The sequence below is a fragment of the Bos indicus genome, chromosome 16, assembly GCF_029378745.1.
Source record: "Bos indicus isolate NIAB-ARS_2022 breed Sahiwal x Tharparkar chromosome 16, NIAB-ARS_B.indTharparkar_mat_pri_1.0, whole genome shotgun sequence".
NCBI classification, from domain to species: Eukaryota; Metazoa; Chordata; class Mammalia; order Artiodactyla; family Bovidae; genus Bos; species Bos indicus.
Window position 1 is genome coordinate 6293200 of NC_091775.1, and position 17155 is coordinate 6310354.

General features: G+C 39.7%; 1 protein-coding gene across 1 annotated transcript in view; it reads right to left on the reverse strand.

The window, feature by feature from the left end:
- LOC109570108 (complement factor H-like) overlaps nucleotides 1–17155 on the reverse strand; it is a 377373-nt gene that overhangs the window by 251625 nt on the left and 108593 nt on the right. The window lies entirely within an intron of this gene.

Genomic DNA, 17155 nt, shown 5'->3' on the forward strand with positions numbered 1-17155 from the left:
CTATATGCTCCACACTGAATATTTCATGTTTATAACTCATCTATTTTGCACCTGAAAGTTTATCCCCTTAATCTCTCCCTCACCAGAGGATCTGGAGTACATCCCCTTAAAAAGACACATACAGAATTGTTCATTGCAGCTTTATTCATAAATGGCAAAAATGCAAATGGTTCCCATGAACATTCAGAAAATGGATAAAATATTTGTAGCATTTTCATACAACTGATTAATAGTCACTAATTTAGAAAATGATAGCAGTTTGGGATAATCTCACAGCTCTTGTAAATGGAAAAAAATCAAACACACTCACTAAGTATGTATCTTATAATTTCAATGGTAGGCTTTCAAAAGGTGGAAACCCTCATCATGAAGGCAGTGCCTACAAGGTAAGGTGTATTACAGAATGGGAAGAGACACAAGGAAACCTGATGATGTGCTGGACATTTACTCAATTTAGTCCTGGGTGATGCTGAAGCTGAGGCTCCAGTACTTTGGCCACCTTATGCAAAGAATTGACTCATTGGAAAAGACTCATGCTGGGAGGGATTGGGGGCAGGAAGAGAAGGGGACAACAGAGGATGAGATGGCTGGATGGCATCACTGACTCGATGGACGTGAGTTTGAGTGAACTCCGGGAGTTGGTGATGGACAGGGAGGCCTGGTGTGCTGCGATTCATGGGGTCGCAGAGTCGGACACGACTGAGTGACTGAACTAACTAACTAACTAATAGTTACACAGGCATACATGTGTGTTAAAAAAAATTATCAATCAGATTAAGATTAACTTTAGGTGTTTAGCTATTTATATGTTTAACTTTGCTTAAAAAATTACCATTTTCAGAATAAAATGTAAATTTAAAAGTTACAATCCAATCCAGAGGCACATCTTGTGTCTCAAATCAAAAGGACTTGAGAGAGCCTTGAGTTTTTATCCCCAAACACAAGAATTTGGGGCTATTGGTAATACTACATTCTATTGAATAATATGAAATCCTATATGAAAAATTAAACAAATTTGTGAATGGGGTGCTATTTTCACTTTAAACATTTTAATGTTTCTTTTTTTTATGGATACTTTCTATAAAAATAGTTATGGACATTTCCATAAGCTAAAATTTCCATACAACTTATGTTTTCATAGAGAAAACTACAGATCGTTTTAATGTTTATCAATAAAAGAATGTTGGAAAAAAGAGAAAAAGTTAAAAGTTATTGTTTTCCTTCAAAAGTTCATTTTTCATTGAACCCAAACCTCCACTCCAAAAAGAAATAGTGTAGTTATGGAAGATGGAGAGACTTCAAAAGGGATGAAGGAACATTTGAGATGATGAAAATATTCTACATCTTGATTATAGAGTAGTTGTATAGATGTACTGGGAAGGAAATGGAAACCTACTCCACTATTATTGCCTGGAAAATACCATGGACAGAGGAGCTTGGCAGGCTACACTCCATGGGTTTGCAAGAGTTGGACACAGCCTGTCAACTAAACCATGACATAAATATATATATTTTATGAGACTCATCATATTGCATATTTAGAATAGCCACATTAAAAATGTCTTCTCTGTAAAGGTAATGGGAAGTTCTTAGAGCTCTAGGTGACTAAAAGGAAGGGGAAAATAGAAGGCCTTTAGAATTCTCCAAAGAAGCTAAAAGACCAAGGCAATAATAGAAGAGCATTTTCATAAAAGTTAAGAAAAGAAAATGAAAACCAAGAGTTTTATATCCATACAACCAGACAGCCAAGTATTAAACTACAGAAAATATTTTAAATGTGCAAGAACTCATAGGACACTATTGATATACAGATGCACACATTCCGTGGCTATAGTTACATGCTTAGTCACCCAGTCGTGTCTGACTTTTGCTATCCTTTGGATTTTAGCCCACCAATCTCCTCTGTCCATGAGATTTTCCAGGCAAGAGTAAGGGTGAAGATTTCCATTTCTTCCTCCACAGAATCTTCACAACCCAGGAATCAAACTAGTGTTTCCTGTGTCTCCTGAACTGCAGGCAGATTTTTTAAACATTGAGCCATCAGGGAACTGCCTCCATGCATGTAAGGGGCACCTTAAATATGGACTCTACTTTATTCCACCTGAATGAAGAGTTCAAAAGAATAGAAAGAAGAGATAAGAAAGCATCCTTAAGTGAACAATGCAAAGAAATAGAGAAAAGCAATAGAATGGTAAAGAGTAAAGATCTTTTCAAGAAAATTAGAGATACAAAAGGAACTTTTCATGCAAAGATGGGCACTGAAGGATAGAAAGAGTTGGACCTAATAGAAGCAGAAGATATTAAGAAGAGGTGGCAGGAATATATAGAAAATCTGTACAAAAAAGGTCTTAATGACCCGGATAACCATGATGGTGTGATCACGCACCTAGAGCCAGAAATCCTGGAGTGTGAAGTCAAGTGGGCCTGAGGAAGCATTACTACAAACAAAGCTAGTGGAGGTGATGGAGTTCCAGCAGTGCTATTTCAAATCCTAAAAGTTAATGCCAATAAAGTGTTGCACTCAATATGCCAGCTAATTTGGAAAACGCAGAAGAGGCCCCAGGACTGGAAAAGGTCAATTTTCTTTCTAATCTCAAAGAAGGACAATGCCAAAGAATGTTCAAACTATCACATAATTATGTTCATTTCACATATTGTCAATATACTGCTCAAAATATTTCAAGCTAAGCTTCAACAGTATGTGAACTGAACTGAGACTTCCAGATCTATAAGCTGGATTTAGAAAAGGAGGAAGAACCAGAGATCAAATTTCCAGCATCCATTAGATCATAGATAAAGCAAGGGATTTCCAGAAAAACATATATTTCTGCTTCACTAACTACTCTAAAGCCTTTGACTTTGTGGATCACAACAAACTGTGGAAAACTCAAGAGACGGGCATTCCAGACCACCTTGGATACCTGTACGCAGGTCAAGAAGCAAGAGTTAGAACCAGACATGGAACAATGAGCCAGTTCCAAATTGGGATAGGAGTACATCAAGGCTGTATATTGTCACCCTGTTATTTAACTTTATGTGGAGTACCTCATGCGAAATGCTGGGATGGATGACTCACAAGCTGAAATCAAGATTGCTGGATAAATATTAACAACCTCAGATGTGCCGATGACACCAACTCTTTCCAGAGAGCCAAGATGAACTGAAGAATCTCTTGATGAAGGTGAAAAAATAGAGTGAAAAAGCTGGCTTAAACCTCAACATGAAAAAGCTAAGATTATGGCATCCAGTTCCATCACTTCATGGGAAATAGATGGGGAAACAATGAAAATAGAGACAGATTTCATTTTTGAGGACTCAAAAATCACTGACAAGAGTTACTGCAGCCTCAAAATTAAAAAAAAAAAAAAAGCCTGCCCCTTGGAAGAAAAGCTATGACAAATGTAGATAGAATTTTAAAAAGCATCACTTTGCCAAAAAAGGCCTGCATAGTCAAGCTATGGTTTTTCCAGTAATCATGTATGGATGTGAGAGTTGGATCATAAAGGAGGCTGTGTGCCAAAGAATTGATGCTTTCAAACAGTGGTGTTCTCCTGAGAGTCCCTTGGAGGGCAATGAAATGAAACTAGTCAATCCTAGAGGAAATCCACCCTGTATATTCATTGGAAGGACTGATGCTGAAGCTGAAACTCCAATACTTTGGCCACCTGATGTGAAGAGCTAACTCATTGGAAAAAACCCTGATGTTGGGAAAGATTGAGGCCAGGAGGAGAAGGGGTTGATAGAGGATGAGATGATTGGATGGCATCATTGACCCAATGGGTATGAGTTTGAGCAGACTCCTAGAGATAGTGAGAGACAAGAAAGCCTGGTGAGGTGCTGTCCAAGGGGTTGCAAATAGTGGGACACAAGTGACTGAACAACAAATGAAGCTTATTCCACCAGATGGCACTGTTCATTCTCTAAAGAAGAGTTTTTTGTTTTTAATTATTTTGTCGGCAAGGTAGGAAGGGGCCTTGAAGATTCTGAGATTCTTTTTGCTTTAATATACATTTCAAAAGATGACATGGGAAATAGGCAATATCATGATCTTAAACATTTTGTATATTTTTTCCAGAGCTGAGACTGAAATAAGAACTGGGGCATGGATAGACTTATATTTTTATGAATTAAATATTCTGCAAAGTAGAAAGAATGCAACCAAATCATGGCAGGAGAAGGAAGATATGAAGGGAATATAACACTGACCACTGAGAAGTAGGTGAGTGTTCAAACATCCCACTTACACCTGGCAGTAAGATGTCAAATAGTTGAGTATAATGAAAACAAGAATGGTGTTCTATGAAATGTACTATACAGGTTTAGACATATAGAAAAGACACAATACTTTCTCAGATAACAAAGTAAGTGTAACAATAACCCTGTATGCTAGACAGCAAAAGAGACACTGATGTATAGAACAGTCTTTTGGACTCTGTGGAAGAGGGAGAGGGTGGGATGATTTGGGAGAATGGCATTGAAATATGTATAATATATAGGAAACGAGTCGCCAGTCCAGGTTCAATGCACGATACTGGATGCTTGGGGCTGGTGCACTGGGACAACCCAGACGGATGGTATGGGGAGGGAGGAGGGAGGAGGGTTCAGGATGGGGAACACATGTATACCTGTGGAGGATTCATTTCGATATATGGCAAAACCAATACATTATTGTAAAGTTAAAAAATAAAATTAAATTTTAAAAAAAGTAAGTGTAAAACCACAAAAAGAGAGGAGTGTATATATCAACATAAGATGCTATAGCAAAGTTTACACCAAACATGAGTCATATCTATAAGCATGTACAGTGTGAAATTGTCTAATAAAGAAAGGGTCCTTCAACTGATTTAACCTTATTCTGTCCGTATACAAGGAGCACACCTAATCAGAGTGACCTAGGAAACTAAACCTGGTTTATGCACTGCAATTGGCCAGGCTTGGAGGAGAAAGAGACAGGGAGAGACGTGGAGAGTGAGACAGAGTATTATGAGGTTAGAATTTAGATTTAACAAGAATTTTTTGGACTCCAAAATCACTGCAGATGGTGATTGCAGCCACGAAATTAAAAGACGCTTACTCCTTGGAAGGAAAGTTATGACCAACCTAGATAGCATATTCAAAATCAGAGATATTACTTTGCCAACAAAGGTCCATGTAGTCAAGGTTATGGTTTTTCCAGTGGCCATGTTTGGATGTGAGATTTGGACTGTGAAGAAAGCTGAGTGCTGAAGAATTGATGCTTTTGAACTGTGGTGTTGGAGAACACTCTTGCATGTCCCTTGGACTGCAAGGAGCTCCAACCAGTCCATCCAAAAGGAGATCAGTCCTGGGTGTTCATTGGAAGGACTGATGCTGAAGCTGAAACTCCAATACTTTGGCCACCTCATGCAAAGAGTTGACTCATTGGAAAAGACGCTAATGCTGGGAGGGATTGGGGGCAGGAGGAGAAGGGGACGACAGAGGATGAGATGGCTGGATGGTATCACTGACTTGATGGACATGAGTTTGAGTGAACCCTGGAAGTTGGTGATAGACTGGGAGGCCTGGCGTGCTGTGATTCATGAGGTCTCAAAGCGTCAGACACGACTGAGCAACTGAACAGAACTGAACTGAAAGGAACAAATGGCTCAGCAGGTAAAGAATCTGCCTGCAATGCAGGAGACATAGGAGATGCAGGTTGGATCCCTGGCTCGGGAAGATCCCCTGGAGGAGGTCATGGAGATCCACTGCAGTACTCTTGTCTGAAGAATTCCTTGGACAGAGGAGCCTGGTGGGCTACTGTCCATGAGGTTGCAAGGAGTCTGAGAGGAGTGAGCGAATAAGCTCATGATCAAGCACACAGAGGAATAAAGGACATTGCACAATGCAAAAAGTCCAAATCACAATAAAAACTTACCGGGAAACTTATGGTAGATCCAGAAACATGAGGTTCTACTGCTCCTGGATGCACCTTCAGCTTGGAACCTCTCCTCTGTTGTTGGAGATACGGTTTTGCTGTTAGTTCTGGGTCTAGAGAAGAAGAAGAACAGGCTAACAGGAATCTAACAGGATTTTCTCTCTGGATCACCAGATCTCCACGTGGAGATGTCTCACCAGATCTGTGTCTCTAACTACTGTGGGCAACTGCCTCACTGGTAGAGCTGGATAAATCTTCTTGTTTCTGATTTCCCACTCCAATCTATGGGCAAAACTCAGGGAAAACCTACAAACCAAAGAGTGTGAAACATAGTTTATAAGTGCTAACCTCTAAGAGGGCATAGCAGTGTGTAGAAGGTGGATGCAGTGCTTGGCAACACCAGTAAATAATCAGTGTAGTTCAACATTGTCCACCACAATAACAACAACGATGCTTCTACATAACAATATTAAATCTGTCTCCTAAAATGAAGATTCCTTTGTTCCTTTTCTATAGACTGAAGTCAAAACTTCCAAGAGTCACCTTTTTTATATTTGGTGATATTATTACCTTGTTTAATTTACTCACATCTTCACACAGGTGTCTTGTATTTTGAAAAAGGGAATGATTTTTCTTTTTTTTTTTTTTTTAACTTTACAATATTGTATTGAAAAGGGAATGATTTTTCTTTAAAACCATAAGGGCAAAGAGGAAAACATAGCTAAAAATTTACAAGTATATTTACAAGAATCAAACTAGAAAGCACAATGAAGCAATCCTCAAAGCAGAGTCAAAAGTAGACTCTGTTGAAATTATAAATTCGTTTTTCTACACCTGATAGTATATCTGCCTTGTATTCAGCCAGAAATGAAAATGTCCATGTCCCTTTCCTTGTGGGGTTAACCTAAACTTCATTTCCAAGTGGTCAGAATCTAGAGGTATCTCACACTTAATCAGTTCCTGCTGTCTTCTATTAACCTTTATAGGAACATGGAAAAGTGCAAAGGAGAAGCCTCAGAGAATATCCTTACCCAAATATAATTTCCTGTCCACATCATGTAGTAATAGACAATGACCATTTGTTGGCTGAGTTCAATGTCCCCAGCCTGTGTTCATATCTATCTCTGCACCCGACAGTTCAATGACATAAGAGGCTTAAGATAGTTACTTTCCACTTCCAGGAAAGGGAAATATCCATATTTCTGGTGAAAAGACCTTATACTATGACCTAAACCTTGCACTTGGCAGAATAAGAAAACGTAAGCCTGGAAAAAGAATGTTATTAGTGACTGTACATCTTAATAAATGCAGACAAAATTTTAATCAACACAACCTAACACTAATACTTGGTTAAAAAAGAAATACAAGAAATAAAGTTCTTGCAAAGACAAATAGAAAATGTTTTTGTTCAATCATTTTATAGCCATTGATATGATACAGTGCCAATATGTTAGCATCCCAACAAACTTACAACACTGTTAGGGTTTGTGATGTTGTGATTTTCAATAAAAAAAGATATAGTTGGTCTTTGTCCCCTTTTGGGGCACAGAACTCTAGAAACTCTTGGAATTTCCTATATGTCTTTTGTTATGTTAATACAGTGACTTTTGGAAATCTTCTAATGATGGAGGCTAGTTCCCCAGGGAACCATCCATATGACTAGATGGTTGAAACAAAGATCCCACCATCCTGAGGTCCAGCGAAGGGCAAGGGACTGGAGGTTTCATCAATTAGCAATGAGGTGAATAAATAAATAATTTATGCCCATGTAGTGATGCGTTGGTTCTGAGAACCTCCAGGACTCATAGCTTAGAGGAATTGGGAGTGTGGAGCCCTGGAAGAGCATGGAAGCTCTGCACTTAGTAGGTTCCTTCTGTCTTCTATTAACTTCTAGCACACTTTGCCCTGGGCCTCCCTTCCATCTGGCTGGTCATGAGTTAATCTAATTAGTTTATTTTGAGTTCCAGGGGCCACACTAGCAAGTAACTGAACCTGAAGATGAAGTTGTAGCTACCTCCAATCTTAATGATTAGACCAGAAGTGCATGGTCATGTGGATTTGTGATAGGCTTCTGAAGTGGGGAGGGCGGCATGTTTGTGGGACTAGGCCCTTAACCTCTGAGATCTGAAGCTGTTTCAGGTAGATGGTATTATTATGTACTAAATTGTAGCATACCCAGCTTGTGTTGGAGAATTGCTTGCAAGTATGGAAAAAAAAATACACATCATGATATAAAAGATCATCAAACCACTTGAATAGCACATTCAGTTGGGATAACAAATAGACTTGTCCTCAGTGGAAATAAACTTACAGCTAAGTGTGGTAACTGAAAATGTTCAATTTCACAAACTGAATTTTGCACAGTTTCAATTAAGCTTCTTGTTTTCCCTCCCACTGTTTCCTTCATATGTGGTTGTTGTTGTTGTTCAGTCACTCAGTCGTGTCTGACTTTGCAACCCCATGGACTGCAGTATACCAGGCTTCCCTGTCCTTCTTAAGTACCATTTACTAACTTGACACCTGTCTAGGTTTGTTGTAACTCTCTTTAAAGGAGCAAGCATGTTTTAATTTCATGGCTGCAGTCATCAAGACAGTGTACTGAAAGCAGAGACATCAGATGCCTGACAAAGGCCCATTCAGTCAAAGCTATGGTTTTTCCAGTAGTCATGTACGGATCTGAGAGTTGCACCATAAAGAAAGTTGAGCACTGAGGAAATGATGCTTTTGAATTGCAGTGCTGAAGAAGACTCTTGAGAGTCTTTGAAGTGTAAGATCAAACCAGTCAATCCTAAAGGAAATCAATCCTGAATATTCATTGGAAGGAATGATGCTGAAGCTGAAGATCCAATACTCTGGCCACCTGATACAAAGAGCTGACTCATTGGAAAAGACCCTGATGCTGAGAAAGATTGAAGGCAAAAGAAGGGGGTGGCAGAGGATGAGATGTGTGAGATATCATTACTAGTTCAATGGACAGGAAAGACTTCAGGAGACAGTAGAGGACAGAGGAGCCTGGCATGCTACAGTCCATGGGGTCACAGAGTCAGACACTTGTTAGTGATTGATCAACAGCAAACCTGAAACCTGACCTTATATGAGTAACTGAACTGTGCCATTTCTTAAAGTTTTAGGGGAGAACTTCCTGCTTCTTTTCTTTTTAAAATATATTTATTTGTTTTAATTGATTCATGGTTGCATTACAATATTGGTTTGAATCTGTCATACATCAACATGAATTAACCATAGTTGTACATTCATCCCCTCCCTCGTGAATCTCCCTCCACCTCTCACCCATTCCCACCCCATCTAGGTTATTACAGAGCCCTGGTCTGTGTTCCCTGAGTCATACAGCAAATTCCCGTTGGTATCTGTTTACATATGTTAGTATATATGCATCCATGCTGCTCTCTCCATTCATCTCACCCTCTCCCTCTTCTCCCCCACCCTTGTCCATAAGCCTGTATCTCCATTGCTGCTCTGTGAACAGGTTCATCAGTACCATGTATGTACCAGTATACATTAATATACAATACAGGTTTTTCTCTTTCTCACTTACTTCACTCTGTATAATAGCTCTAGGTTCATCCACCTCATTAGAACTGACTCAAATGCACTCCTTTTTATGACTGAGTAGTTTCCATTGTCGGAGAAGGCAATGGCACCCCACTCCCGTACTCTTGCCTGGAAAATCCCATGGACAGAGGAGCCTGGTGGGCTGCAGTCCATGGGGCTGCTAAGAGTCGGACACGACTCAGCGACTTCACTTTCACTTTTCACTTTCATGCATTGGAGAAGGAAATGGCAACTCACTCCAGTGTTCTTGCCTGGAGAATCCAGGGACGGGGGAGCCTGGTGGGCTGCCGTCTCTGGGGTCGCACAGAGTCAGACACGACTGAAGTGACTTAGCAGCAGCAGCAGTATTCCATTGTATATGTGTACCATAGCTTCTTTGTCTATTAAACTGTCAACGGATATCTAGGTTGTTTGCATGCATGTCTATCGTATATAGTGCTACAATGAACAGTACAGGTGTCTTTTTTAGTTTTGATTTCTTCAGGGTATATACCTAGTCGTGGTATTGCTAGGCCATAGGGTGGTTTTATTACTAGTTTTAAGGAATGTCCATACTATCTGCCATAGTGGCTGTATCAATTTACATTCCCACCAGAAGTGCAGAAATGTTCCCTTTCTCCAGACCCTCTTCAACACTTCTTCTTTATGAATTTTTTGATTATGGCCATTTGGTCTGGTGTGAGGTGATATCTCATAGTAGCTCTGATTAGCATGTCTCTAATAATGAGTGCTATTTATGGATTTATTAGCCATCTGTAGGTCTCTTGGAGAAATATCTGTTTAGGTATTTTGCCCACTTTCTGATGGGCTTGTTTGTTTTTCTGGTATTGAGTTGTATGAGCTGCTTGCATAATTTGGAAATTAATAATTCAGCAATTGTTTCCTTTGCTATTATTTTGTTCCATCCTGAGGGTTGTCTTTTCACTTTGTTTATAGATTCCTTTGCTGTGAAAAATCTTATAAGTTTAATTAGGTCCCACTTATTTATTTTTGGTTTTATTTCCATTATTTTAGGAGGTGAGTCATGAAAGATCATGCTGCAATTTATGTCATACAGTATTCTGCCTATGTGTTCTTCTAAGAGTTTTATAGTGCCTGGTCTTAAATTGAAAACATTTAGCTTTTATCCATTTGTGTTTATCTTTGTGTATAGTGTTATGAAGTGTTCTAATCATTCTTCTGCACGTAGTTGTCCAGTTCTTCCAGCATCAGTTATTGGAGAGACTATATTTTCCCCATTGTATATTCTTGCCTCCTTTTTCAGAGATAAGGTGCCCATGGATGTGTGGGTTTCTCTCTCAGCTTTCTATCTTGTTCCATTGGTCTATACTTCTGTTTTTGTGCCAGTGCCATGCTCTCTAGATGACTATAGCTTTGTACTATAGTCTGAAATCACAGAAACTGATTCCTCCAGCTCTAGTCTCCATTCTTTTTTTTTTAATTTATTTATTTTAATTGGAGGCTAATTACTTTACAATATTGTAGTGGTTTTTGTTATACATTGACATGAATAAGCCATGAGTTTACATGTGTTCCCCATTCTGAACCCCCCTCCCACCTCCCTCCCCATCCCATCCCTCTGTGTCATCCCAGTACACCAGCCCTGAACACCCTGTCTCATGCATAAAACCTGGACTGATGATCTGTTTCACCTATGATAATATACATGTTTCAGTGTATTCTCTCAGATCATCCCACCCTCACCTTCTCCCACAGAGTCCAAAAGATTGTTCTATGTATCTGTGTCTCTTTTGCTTTCTTGAATATGGGATTATCATTACGATGTTTCTAAATTCCATATATATGGGTTAGTATACTGTATGACAGGAGAAGGCAATGGCAACCCACTCCAGTACTCTTGCCTGGAAAATCCCATGGATGGAGGAGTCTGGTAGGCTACAGTCCATGGGGTCTCTAAGAGTCAGACATGACTGAGCGACTTCACTTTCACTTTTCACTTTTCACTTTTATACACTGGAGAAGGAAATGGCAACCCACTCCAGTGTTCTTGCCTGGAGAATCCCAGGGGCAGCGGACCCTGGTGGACTGCCTTCTATGGGGTCGCACAGGGTTGGACACCACTGAAGCGACTTAGCAGCAGCAGCATACTGTATGAAGACCTACAAGACCTTTTAGAACTAACACCCAAAAAAGATGTCCTTTCATTATAGGGGACTGGAATGCAAAAGTAGGAAGTCAAGAAACACCTGGAGTAACAGGCAAATTTGGCCTTGGAATACAGAATGAAGCAGGGCAAAGGCTAATAGAGTTTTGCCGAGGGAACACACTGGTCATAGCAAACAGCCTCTTCCAACAACACAAGAGGAGACTCTACACATGTGTTGAGGTCCTTTAATGGGCCGGAACCTGGTGGTCTGGAGTCGATGATAAGAAAGTAAAGGAGAGAAAGAGGCTGATATTCCTTGGTTTACGAAGAAAGCCAGTAAAGCCCCTGGAACGGGGCTTGCTCTGTTCACGGAGGCCTCAGGCACCCTTTCGATGGAGTGAAGGCGCAGAGCACTTTCTCGAGAGGGTCTTAGAAGCCCGGGCGGGAAAGTGAACTCAGAGGGCCTCTGGGCTCCAGGGGATCAGACTGAAAAAGAGAGAGAGACAGACAGACAGACAGAGAAATACACGGGGACCAGAGCTCTGATGGAGCAAAGGTGTTTTAATCAACATGGTGTGGGCATATATACCGTCTTACAAAGTATTTATTCTCACCAAAGATAAAGATTAAAATTACAAACTTACAAAACATAGGCAATCCATATTAAAGGGAGAGATTTGTAAACAATCACTTTTACCGTATCGTACACAAGAAGGAAGAGGGTACTTAGCACCATGTAGAAACACTAATGAAGGAAATCCCTGGATTCCTCAGCCCCCGGGAGAGGCTTGCCTCTCCTCTTAATTCCTGAATATTCAGGAATTAATAAGGAACAGAGAATTCCTGACAGATCCAAAACAGAACATAGGAAGCCTCCTGTTAAATGCTTCCTGACACACATGGACATCACCAGATGGTCAGCACAGAAATCAGACTGATTATATTTTTTGCAGCCGAAGATGGAGAAGCTCTGCACAGTCAACAAAAATAAGACCAAGAGCTGACTGTGGCTCAGATCATGAACTCCTTATTACCAAATTCAGACTTAAATTGAAGAAAGTAAGGAAAACCACTAGACCATTCAGGTATGACCTAAATCAAATCCCTTATGATTATACAGTGGAAGTGAGAAATAGATATAAGGGACTATATCTGATAGATAGAGTGCCTGATGAACTACGGATGGAGGTTTGTGACATTGTACAGGAGACAGGGATCAAGACCATCCCATGGAAAAGACATGCAAAAAAGCAAAATGGCTGTCTGAGGAGGCCTTACAAATAGCTGTGAAAAGAAGAGAAACAAAAAGCAAAGGAGAAAAGGAAAGATATAAGCATCTGAATGCAGAGTTCCAAAGAATAGCAAGAAGAGATAAGAAAGCCTTCCTCAGCAAAAAATGCAAAGAAATAGAGGAAACCAACAAAATGGGAAAGACTAAAAATCTCTTCAAAAAAATTAGAGATAACAAGGGAACATTTCATGCAAAGATGGGCTCGATAAAGGACAGAAATGGTATGGACCTAAACAGAAGCAGAAGATATTAAGAAGAGGTGGCAGGAATACACAGAAGGACTGTACAAAAAAGATCTTCACGACCAAGATAATCATGATAGTGTGATCACTGACCTAGTGCTAGACGTCCTGGAATATGAAGTCAAGTGGGCCTTAGAAAGAATCACTATGAACAAAGCTAGTGGAGGTGATGGAATTCCAGTTGAGCTCTTTCAAATCCTCAAAGATGATGCTGTGAAAGTGCTGCACTCAATATGCCAGCAAATTTGGAAAACTCAGCAGTGGCCACAGGACTGGAAAAGCTCAGTTTTTATTCCAATCCCAAAGAAAGGCAATGCCAAAGAATGCTCAAACTACCACACAATTGCACTCATCTCACACCCTAGTAAAGTAATGCTCAAAATTCTCCAAGACAGGCTTCAGCAATACGTGAACCGTGAACTTCCAGATGTTCCAACTGGTTTTAGAAAAGGCAGAGGAACCAGAGATCAAATTGCCAACATCTGCTGGATTGTCGAAAAAGCAAGAGAGTTTCAGAAAAATATCTATTTCTGCTTTATTGACTATACCAAAGCTTTTGATTACGTGGATCACAATAAACTGTGGAAAATTCTGAAAGAGATGGGAATACCAGACCACCTGACCTGCCTCTTGAGAAACCTATATGCAGGTCAGGAAGCAACAGTTAGAACTGGACATGGAACAACAGACTGGTTCCAAATAGGAAAAGGAGTATGTCAAGGCTGTATATTGTCACCCTGTTTATTTAACTCATATGCAAAGTACATCATGAGAAACGCTGGGCTGGAAGAAGCACAAGCTGGAATCAAGATTGCTGGGAGAAATATCAATAACCTCAGATATGCAGATGACACCACCCTTATGGCAGAAAGGGAAGAGGAACTAAAAAGCCTCTTGATGAAAGTGAAAGTGGAGAGTGAAAAAGTTGGCTTAAAGCTCAACATTCAGAAAACAAAGATCACGGCATCTGGTCCCATCACTTCATGGCAAATAGATGGGGAAACAGTGGAAACAGTGTCAGACTTTATTGTTTTGGGTTCCAAAATCACTGTAGATGGTGACTGCAGCTATGAAATTAAAAGACGCTTACTCCTTGGAAGAAAAGTTATGACCAACCTAGATAGCATATTCAAAAGCAGAGACATTACCTTGCCAACAAGGTCCGTCTAGTCAAGGCTATGGTTTTTCCTGTGGTCATGTATGGATGTGAGAGTTGTACTATAAAGAAAGCTGAGCGCTGAAGAATTGATGCTTTTGAACTGTGGTATGGAGAAGACTCTTGTGAGTCCCTTGCACTGTAAGGAGATCCATCTAGTCTATTCTGAAGGAGATCAGTCCTGGGATTTCTTTGGAAGGAATGATGCTAAAGCTGAAACTCTGGACTTTGGCCACCTCATGCGAAGAGTTGTCTCATTGGCAAAGACTCTGATGCTGGGAGGGATTGTGGGCAGGAGGAGAAAGGGACGATAGAGGATGAGATAGCTGAATGGCATCACTGACGTGACATGAGTCTGAGTGGACCCTGGGAGTTGGTGATGGACAGGGAGGCCTGGTGTGCTGCAATTCATGTGGTCACATAGAGTTGGACATGACTCAGCAACTGAACTGACTGACTGAACTGATACTGTATTGGTGTTTTTCTTTCTGAACTTCAGTCTGTATAATAGGCTCCAATTTCACCCACCTCATTAGAACTTATTCAAATGCGTTCTTTTTAATAGCTGAGCAATATCCCATTGTGTTTATGTACCACAACTTTCTCAGCCATTCATCTGCCAATGGACATCTAGGTTGCTTCCATGTCTTGGCTATTATAAACAGCGCTGTGATGAACATTGGGGTACACATGTCTCTTTCAATTCTGCTTTCTTCAGTGTGTATGCCCAGCAGTGGGATTGCTGGGTCATATGGCAAATCTATTTTCAGTTTTTTAAGGAATTTCCACACTGTTCTCCATAGTGGCTGTACTAGTTTGCATTTCCACCGGCAATGTAAGAGGGTTCCCTTTTCTCCACACACTCTCCAGCATTTATTCCTTGTGGACTTTTGGATAGCAGCCATTCAGACTGGTGTGAGATAGTCCCTCATTGTAGTTTTGGTTTGCATTCCAAGATATTGTCTATTCTTCTTTCTTAAAATTACTTTGGCTTTTGGGGGTCTTCTGTGTCTCCATACAAATTGTGAAATTTTTTGTTCTAGTTCTGTGAAAAATGCCACTGATAATTTGATATTGCTTTCAATCTCTAGATTGCTTTTGGTAACTCAGTCATTTTCACCACATTGATTCTTCCAACCCAGGAGCATAGAATATCCCTCTATCTCTTTATTTTGTCTTTCATCCGTGTCTCTTAATTTTCTGTATATAGTTCTTTTCTCTCCATAGGTAGGCTCATTCCAAGGTATTTTATTCATTTTGTTGCAATGGTAAATGGAGTTGATATCTTAATTTCTCTTTCTGATTTTTCTTTGTTATTCTTTAGGTATAGAAGTGATTTTTGCATATTGATTTTAAAATCTGTGACTTTACTAAATTCACTGATAATTTCTAGCAATTTTCTGATAGTATCTTTATGGTTTTCTATGTACAGTTTCATGTCATCTGAAAATAGAGTTTTACTTCTCCCTTTCCAATATGGATTTCTTTCATTTCTTTCTCTTCTCTGATTGCTGTAGCTAGGAATTCCAAACTATGTTAAATATTAATGGCATGAGTAGGCACCCTTTTCTTATTCCTGATCCTATAGGGAATGCTTTCAGTTTCTCACCATTGAGAATGTTTACTGTGAGCTTGTTGTATATGCCCTTAAATCATAAATGGGTGCTGAATTTTGTTGAAAGCTTTTTCTGCATCTATTGAAATTGTCATATGGTTTTAGCTTTCAATTTGTTAAAATAATGAATCATATTAATTGACTTGCATATATCCAAGAATTCTTGCACCCTAGAATAAACTCAACTTGATCATGGTGTATGATCTTTTTTATTGTGTTCTTGAATTCTATTTGCTATAATTTTGTGGAGGATTTTTGTACCTATGTTATCAGTGATATTGACCTGTAATTTGTGTGTGTGTGTGTGTGTGTGTGTGAGAGAGAGAGAGAGAGAGAGAGAGAGAGAGAGAGAGAGAGAGAGAGAAAGAGAGAGAGATAGCAGTGTCTGGTTTTGCCATCAGTGTGATTGTGGCATCGTAGAATGACATAAAAGAGGAATATAGAGGAATGTTTTCCTCTGCAAGTTTTAGGAAGAGTTTGGAAGGATAGGTTTAGCTCTCGTCTTAATGTTTTATGGAATTCACCTGTGAAGCCATCTGGCCTTGGGCTTTTGTCTTGGGGGAGATTTTTGATCACAGTTTCGACTTCAGTGTTTCTAATTGTCTTGTTCATAATTTCTATTTCTTCCTGGTTCAGTCTTAAATTGAAGGAGGTAGAACTTTTCTAAAAATCTGTCCATTTTCTCTAGGTTGTCTATTTTCTTAGTGTACAGTTGCTCATATTAGTCTCTTTTGATCTTTTGTGTTTCTGCATTGTATGTTGTGACCACTCCTTTCTCGTTCCTAATTCTGTTGATTTGATTTTCACCCTTTTTTTCTTGATGAGCCTGGCTAATAGTTTGTCAATGTTCTTTATCTTCTCAAAGAACCAGCTTTTAGTTATCAATCTTTACTATTATTTCCTTCACTTCTTTTTCTTTTTGTAATATAAATTTATATATTTTAATTGGGGGCTAATTACCTTACAATATTGTAGTGGTTTTGCCATACATTGACATGGACCTGCCATGGGTATACATGTGTTCCCCATCCTGAACCACCCTCCCAGCTCCCTCCCCATCCCATTTCTCTGGGTCATCCTAGTGCAACAGCCCCGAGTGCCCTGACTCATGCATCAAATCTGCAATGACAATCCATTTCACATATGATAATATACATGTTTCATTGCCATTCTCCCAAATCATCCCACCCTGGCCCTCTCCCACACAGTCCAAAAGACTGTTCTATGCATATGTATCTCTTCTGCTGTCTTACATATAGGGTTATTGTAACTACCTTT